The sequence below is a fragment of the Coffea eugenioides genome, chromosome 5, assembly GCF_003713205.1.
Source record: "Coffea eugenioides isolate CCC68of chromosome 5, Ceug_1.0, whole genome shotgun sequence".
In the NCBI taxonomy this organism is placed as follows: domain Eukaryota; kingdom Viridiplantae; phylum Streptophyta; class Magnoliopsida; order Gentianales; family Rubiaceae; genus Coffea; species Coffea eugenioides.
Window position 1 is genome coordinate 14,263,391 of NC_040039.1, and position 8,203 is coordinate 14,271,593.

The window sequence follows — 8,203 nt, forward strand, 5'->3', positions numbered from 1 at the left end:
GTAATGTATGGATCAGCCATAATTCACCAAAAGGAAAAAAGAAAAACAAAGCAAAAATGGGGACGAAGAAGCATTCAACGCAGACACGTATGAATAGACCTGTGCAGTAATGAGGAATTTAATGCAAATGGGGATTCCCTTTCGCGAGCCTCCTTCACAGTTTCTACCACTGCTCTTACAGGCTATGCGGCCAAGCTCTTCCAACGACTGAGAGGGACAGGGAGGAAAGAAGTTGGTGGGAATTGATCTACTCCTACTTGTAGTAGTAGTTTTGCTTTATTAGCACCTTCTTACTAGCAATAACTAGGGATTACAGTGGTTGTTCTAACTGCTATTGCTCCCTCCCATAGATTTTACTAGTTTTTGTTTTTGTCCACCTCTTCAGTTGGAAGTCCATTTTTGTCTCTGGGCAGCGCTTGATTTTTGGTCCTTTTGTTTCTTTTACATTTCTGAGTTGGGCATACGTAGCAGTTACAAACAATGATTTAGCTGGGTAATTCAATTGGGATGGCTTTCAATCTGGACGTGGAATCTTTGGTGGGGTTAGCACCTGGTTTCTGTTGTTGAACTACTACTAATGCTTAAAAATGGGTAGGTGTTGAATATTTTGAACACAAAACTGCTCTTGTTGGAGGATGCCAAAGCTAGGGTTTTTCCTTCCTTTAATGCAGTTAAAAAGGTTTGATCCCAAAAACATGCTTCTTCTCTTTGCCTTTCTTTTCTTTTGCCCTTTCTCCTCTTTTAGACCAAGTCTAAACTCATATAGATTATTCTATTCTTGTTCTTGAATATTTCAGGTTTCCAGAGCAGAATTTCGGCCAAAGAATAAATTACTGATATTGAAAAAAAAAAAAGAAAAACATTTTCATTTCTTGAATTTGTTCTGCGTTGTGGAAAGTTGTCAGATTGGTTTTGGAGAAACCAAGAAAGATTCGTGTTAATGCATCTTTCACTATGGAAACCTATATCATTCTGTGCAGCCTTGATGATGGACAAGAAGAGCAGGAGAGGAAAAGGTTCTTGGGTGGAGGAGGAGGAGGAGTGGGGTAAGGCAAAGCCATCAACTCTCAAGAATTTGCCGGAGAACAAACTAAGGGAGGCTCTTGAGGAGGCTTCTGAAGATGGGTCATTGGCAAAATCACATGAAATTGATTCTGAGTCTTTGAATCAAGATGGCTACTTAGGAAGGTCAAGATCTCTTGCAAGGCTTAATGCCCAGAAGGAATTCTTGAGGGCAACTGCTCTTTTGGCTGATAGGACATTTTGCACTGAAGAATCCATTCCTGACTTTAATGAAGCCTTCGATAAGTTCTTGACTTTGTACCCAAAGTTCCAATGTTCAGAAAGAATTGACCAATTGAGATCAGATGAGTACAGTCACCTATGTGATCCAGGTGCAAAGGTATGCCTTGATTACTGTGGTTACGGGTTGTTTTCTTATTTTCAAACGCTACAGTATTGGGATTCATCTGTATTTAGCTTAAAGGAAATTACTGCAAATTTGAGCAATCATGCACTTCATGGGGGTGCAGAGGACGGTACTGTGGAGCATGATATTAAAACCAAAATTATGGATTACTTGAACATTCCTGAGAATGAGTATGTACTTCTTTTTACTGTTAGTCGAGGATCTGCATTTAAATTGCTGGCTGAATCATATCCTTTCCATTCGAACAAGAGGCTGTTGACTATGTTTGACCATGAGAGCCAGTCTGTGAGTTGGATGGCTCAATGTGCTAAAGAGAAGGGTGCAAAGGTGTACAGGGCCTGGTTTAAATGGCCATCCTTGAAACTCTGCTCTAGAGAGTTGAGAAAACAAATTTCAAACAAGAAGAAAAGGAGGAAAGATTCTGCAGTGGGGCTTTTTGTTTTCCCTGTTCAGTCAAGAGTTACAGGTTCCAAGTATACATACCAGTGGATGGCAATGGCACAGCAAAACAACTGGCATGTATGGCTGGATGCTGGTTCACTAGGTCCTAAAGATATGGATTCACTTGGTTTGTCCCTTTTCCGGCCAGATTTTATTATTACATCATTCTACAAGGTATTTGGTTATGATCCAACAGGGTTTGGATGCCTTTTGATAAAAAAATCTGTGATGGCAACCCTTCAAAATCAAACTGGTCGTACGGGGTCTGGGATTGTGAGAATTGTCCCTGATTTTCCTCAGTACCTTGGTGACTCTCTGGATGGCTTTGATGGATTAATGGGCGTGGAAGAAAAGGCAGACGACAAAAATGAAAACACTGAACTAGAAAAGCCTGGAGGGCCGCAATTGCCAGCATTTTCTGGTGTTTATACGGCCTCACAGGTCAGGGATGTTTTTGAGACAGAGATTGATTAAGATAACAGTTCAGACAGGGATGGGGCAAGCACAGCATTTGAGGAAGCCGATATCATTTCAGTTGGGGAAGTTATGAGGAGTCCAATTTTCAGTGAAGACGAGTCATCTGAGAACTCGTATTGGATTGATTTAGGTCAAAGTCCAATTGGGTCTGACAAATCTAGTCAATTAACCAAACAGAAATCAGACTCACCTCTGCGGCCCTCATTGTTTCCTGCCAAGAGAAACAATGAGCAACTTTCTCTGAAGGTTACGTCTAAATATACGGAGAGTCCGATACATGATGACAAGAGGTTAAGTTTCAGAAAGCACGAAGATCATGTCTTATCTTTTGATGCTGCTGTGAAGTCGGTATCACAGGACCTGGACCATGTTATGGGAATCCCTGAAGAAGAATCCCTTTCAGAAACAGAGCCAAATTTGAAAAAGCTTGGAAACTATGCTAATGGCACAAATATCAGAGAGATTCAGGAAGAAAATGAAAGTTCTCTGGAATCGAGGATAGCATGTTCTAGATGGAGCTGTACTTCAAATGGATTTGGGGCAAAGCACAGAAATTCAGGCTTACGGCATAGCAAACTTGAGATTTCGTCCACATCTGAGCTTTGCCCAGAAAGAAAAGAAAGTGCCATAAGAAGAGAGACAGAGGGTGAATTTAGGCTCTTGGGGAGGAGAGAAAGGAATGGATACACTGGAGGCAGATTTTTCGGACTGGAAGATGGTGACAGAGTTGCTGGCATGGGCTGTAGGGTATCGTTTAGCTTGGATGATAGCCAGATTGTAAATCCAAAGTCCTCTTTTGAACCAGGGGAACCTTCTGTGAACAGTTTGGTTGATGTTGAATCCATCCATGACGGTGAATATGGTGATGAGCAATGGAATGGAAGGGAGCCTGAGATTTTCTGCCGCCATCTTGACCATGTTAACATGTTAGGTCTTAACAGAACAACTCTCAGACTGAGGTATCTGGTTAACTGGTTGGTTATCTCGTTACTTCAGCTTCAGTTTCCCAGTTTTGACAAAGGTGTTAAAACATCCCTCGTGCAAATATACGGTCCCAAGATAAAGTATGAAAGAGGCGCAAGTATAGCTTTTAATGTTAGAGCAAGCAGCAAAGGAGGGATTATTCATCCTGAAGTTGTTCAAAAATTGGCCGACAGACACGGGATATCTCTTGGCGTTGGTATCCTAAGCCACATACGCTTAGCGAACGGTGCAAAGCAGCACAATGGGGCATTATGGATTGAAGATGCAGCCTTTTGTAAGCCAATGTCCAACAGCCATTGCCGCAACGAAAATGCTCTCCTTCGGATTGAGGCTGTTACGGTGTCACTCGGTTTCTTGACCAACTTTGAAGATGTCTACAGAGTGTGGGCATTTTTGGCTAAGTTTTTGAATCCATCTTTTGTTGAAGAAGACAGATTATCCACAGTACATGAGGATTTGGAAGAGGCATTAAACTGAGACTTTGCATTTTTCTTTTTTGGTTAGCTGGCAAGAAAATGAAATTTCAATGTCAGCATGCTTGTATGGTCATTCATTCTTGCCCAAGTTGATGTTTAATTTCTCGGGGATTATGGAAGATGCGGAACAAAGCTCGTAGCCTGTTGCATATCCTCTTGCTCCAAGCCATAAGCTTGCGAGCAAATGGATTTGTTGATTCTTCTTGTTGCTTCAATTCTCTATTCTTTAAATTCTATTTGTAGCTTATGGGTATAGATTTTGCTTTGTAAACATAGCATACCAGTTGAGGAAACTTTTGACCGTAAAAGTAGAACTATTTACAATTACCTGAAGGCAACTCAATGGCGCTGCCCTGCCTAGGTTAGGGTACTTGAAATCATTGGAAAATGTTAGCGTACGTGTCTTTTGAACATTATCGCTTTTTAATCTGGGAATCGTGCTAATTAATAGTAGATGTATTCATCCAACCATACCATAAGGAAGCATTACGAAGGTTTATTCAGAGCCCAAGCGGCAATATTCAAGTCTTCGCACTTCAGGAAAAATCAAATAATCGGCTGATTCAATTTAGATCGGAAATCGGATATCGGTAAAACGGACTTCAGGAAAATCGAGTAAGATCCAATTGTAAAATTTGGCAAAATAGTTTGGAAATACATATTGAAATTCGATTTTCAAATTCTCAATGACCGATTAAACTATTGAATTTCATACTTTTAATTAAATATTTTATATATTTCACGTCATATTTCACGTCGACCAATACATCATATTAAATATTTGTTTGTTGGGTTTGGATATAAAATCCAAATCCAACCGTTAACTCAAACCCAACACGGTTGGTGGGATAAATCCAAATCCAACTATATTAATGTATCATATATATATATATATATATATATATATAATAAAGTCGTATCTTCATACTTATCCCTTTATATATATATATATAATAAAGTCGTATCTTCATACTTATCCCTTTGCGTTTTCTCTTTCCTACGTGGCTTAATGAGACGGCAAGTAGTTTCCTACGTGGCTTGCTACTTTTTTGTTTGGATGTATATCAATTCTTATTTCCTATAAGAATTCTTAATATTATATGATTCTTATTTCCTATCCAAAAAAGGAACTAAAAAGTAATTCGATATAAATAACAGAGACATAAATCTCCTTTATTAGATATATAGGAATAAATCATAATATATATTTTTTATAGTGTCTTTTTTTTTTAATTTTTTTTACAGCTTCATCATACATCCTTTTTATTTTAAGATAATCTACCCGTATATAGAACAACGTACAAACAATCTAGACATGGAAATTAAAGAAAGTTAGCCCAAGAAAGTTTTTACAAGACTCAGAGTCCCCATGCATAATTGATGTACAAAGAGAAATGACATTTCATCTGATTGAAATTTTTCGGAAAAGTCCATAAAGAAAATGTTAACCTTTTTATCATTTTAATTGTTACAATAAGTAGATAAACATAACTTTTAGAATATGTGTATTTATACAGGTACATGTTAAAAGTCTTGGCAAGTGATGCAATCGGTAGTGCTTGGTTTGTTATATTTGATCAAGAGGCTGAAAGAATAATAGAACACAAACTTTCTTTTGTTCTTGACAAATTTAACAAGGTAAACTTATATCTAATTTTTAAAAATATTTTTAATAAGGATTAATTTTTCCTACACTGACAATGTATACACTATCAGCATTGGATGAATGACAACTATGCAAAATTTGCATAGTTGTCATTCATCCAATGCTGATAGTGTATACACTGTCAGTGTAGGAAAGATTTACTCTTTTAATAATAGTAGACAATCCGACACTTATCTTAGCCGTTGAATATTCTAACAAAAAAAAATCTATTATGCATTTCATTTTCGGGAAGGATTTAGCAGTGAAATCGTGTCATCAATTATAAATAAGATCACGTGGAAATCTTTTGTGTTCCAAATCAAGTTGAACAATTACAATCTGGAACAAGGTAGTAATAGATTTACAGTGACTATATGGTTCTACTGTGATTTCGGGAGGGAAACGCATTTCATACTTTTACAGGTTATATGCAATAAATTTCTCTTATATTTCACATATTATATCTTACATAATATTTTTGTCTTTAATTTTGATAAATCATTATCAGATTGGTGGAACCGACAACCAATACCAACCTAGAGAATTTTCTTCCCAGATCCCAATTAGTATAACAGATGATTCTAATCAACAACATTTCAATATACTTCATATGAATCATTCATCAGAGGGTTCAACAAAAACTACAGAGGAAGGAAATCCTCATAAAAAGATTTGCATGAGAAGGTAGATTTAATATACTATTTTATTTTCTTAAATTATAATCTTTACGTATTGTTATACACAACTTTGAATGCGATAAATCATTTTTTTCCGGTACTTAGTTATCCTGCTTTGCTCTCATGCAGCGATAATGGAAAATCAATAAATACTGATTTGCACGGATAGATCGAGGAGAATGTTCAAACAGAAGAAAAATAAAAACAAGTTATGAAGAATAGAATATTATTTGACACTATTTACTGCATTTTTTATTTATTTTCAAGTTTTTTAATGTTATGGTATTGTTGAATGATATTTTTTCTATTTTTGAATTATTATTCACTGAATTAGATGTTCAAATTTATATTATAAGAATACTTTGTATTACAATGCGTACATAGTAATATACTTAAGATAAGTTATAATAGATTATACATTAAATTTTTATTTTATATCAACATTTTTATAAAATAAACTAAATAGTTTATTATTTTTCGATGAATCCCGTTCAACGAACGGGTACAAAACTAGTTAGTTAATAGTGTTGTAAGTTATAATTTATGCTTATAAATAAATATATAACCATAAAATTGCATTAATTAATATATTAATAACTTTTATATAGTTAATTACATATTAAATGTATTTAACTAATTTATATTAGAAAGTCAATCTAAAACTTTGGATATTTTATCGAAGTATCAACTATCCGGTCGAAATTCAATTATCAACATTCAATTACCAAATACAAATTTGGATAACAATTGAATGTTGATCTTGTTGAAAAAATTCAAAAAAAATCAAAAATTTTTGAACACCCCAACAATAATGACAGTTTCCTTCCCGGAGCTGTATGCAAGCTTCCTTTGGCTCAGCTTTTATTTTTCACGAAGTGGATGACCGACCATTTGGGCATTTGGCTCAGCTTTTATTTTTCACGAATTTGGAATAGTACCTCTTTTCCTGATTTCAAGTGGATGACCTTTCATGCATCTAACTTCCGGGCAGGGCCAAAAGAAAGAATAAAGGTGTAAAGGAAAAGAGAGCCGTGCCTCCAAAGTACAATACGTAGTTAATGACCAACACCTACCAAAGGAAACCTAATACCAACATCTAGCATGTGTAGGAAACAGGAAATCTAAAGTGCAATACCAACACCTACCATGGGCAGTTAATGACTCTGTAAAGAAAAAGAGAGCCGTGCCTCTATAAAGTGCAATACCAACACCTACCATGTGGAATCATCAACACAGCATGCGAAATCATCTTTCGAGAAGCAAGAAGGATACAACAGTCCAGGAGAAAGATGCAAGAAAAGGCGGGAGGATAACTATCAATGGCTTGACACTGCAAGACCCGTCAATAGAGTGCAGAGGCAGAGACCACACAAGTGTCTCCTGCAGCAAAATGAGAAGTGGTTGTGCAACAAATAATCAGCAGGTACGGTTAACAACAGCACACTTTAAATTGGTTTAATGGTACAAGATGATAGACATCTATTGTTAAAAACAGCTACATCCATTATTTCTAGACACGAAATGTTCCACTTACACGGTTTAAAATAACTACATCAGGGAGAATCTCGAGTTATCAGTCGCTTCTTCAAATTCATAGCACCTGACTTCGAAGCAGAACTGGTGTGTATTCACCTATCAAGTTGTCTAGAATCTTTAATTTAATTTATGCTCCATTACATCCTCTCATCGTTTTCCATGGTATACAGAGGCTTTCTCCACGTTTCTGTAGGGAGCTGTATGAAAAGATTCCAGAGCAAGCGTTTCTAGAAAGCCGCAAAGGGTTTCGGGAAGTTACAATAGGCAAACGCAGCAACGGGCTACTAACCCTCGGCGGGGAGGGTTGGAAGAGTTTCATCCATGATCATGAACTAAAATTTGGAGATTTTATGGTTTTTGAACATACTGGTGGGATGGTGTTCAAAACATACGTATTTGACCCTAGTGCTTGTGAGAAGGACTACTCTTCTGCGGGTTCTGAGAACTTGACAACAAACAAAGTACCTTGTGCTCAACCTCTTACTCTTCCCAATGTTGCAGGCATCAAGGGTGAGTTATTTTACTAATACTCTTCATG

At 36.7% G+C, this 8,203-nt stretch overlaps 1 pseudogene; it reads left to right on the forward strand.

The window, feature by feature from the left end:
* Nucleotides 1-635: 635 nt before the first annotated feature.
* On the forward strand, nt 636-4,062 carry LOC113769923 (annotated as a pseudogene).
* Nucleotides 4,063-8,203: the final 4,141 nt, after the last annotated feature.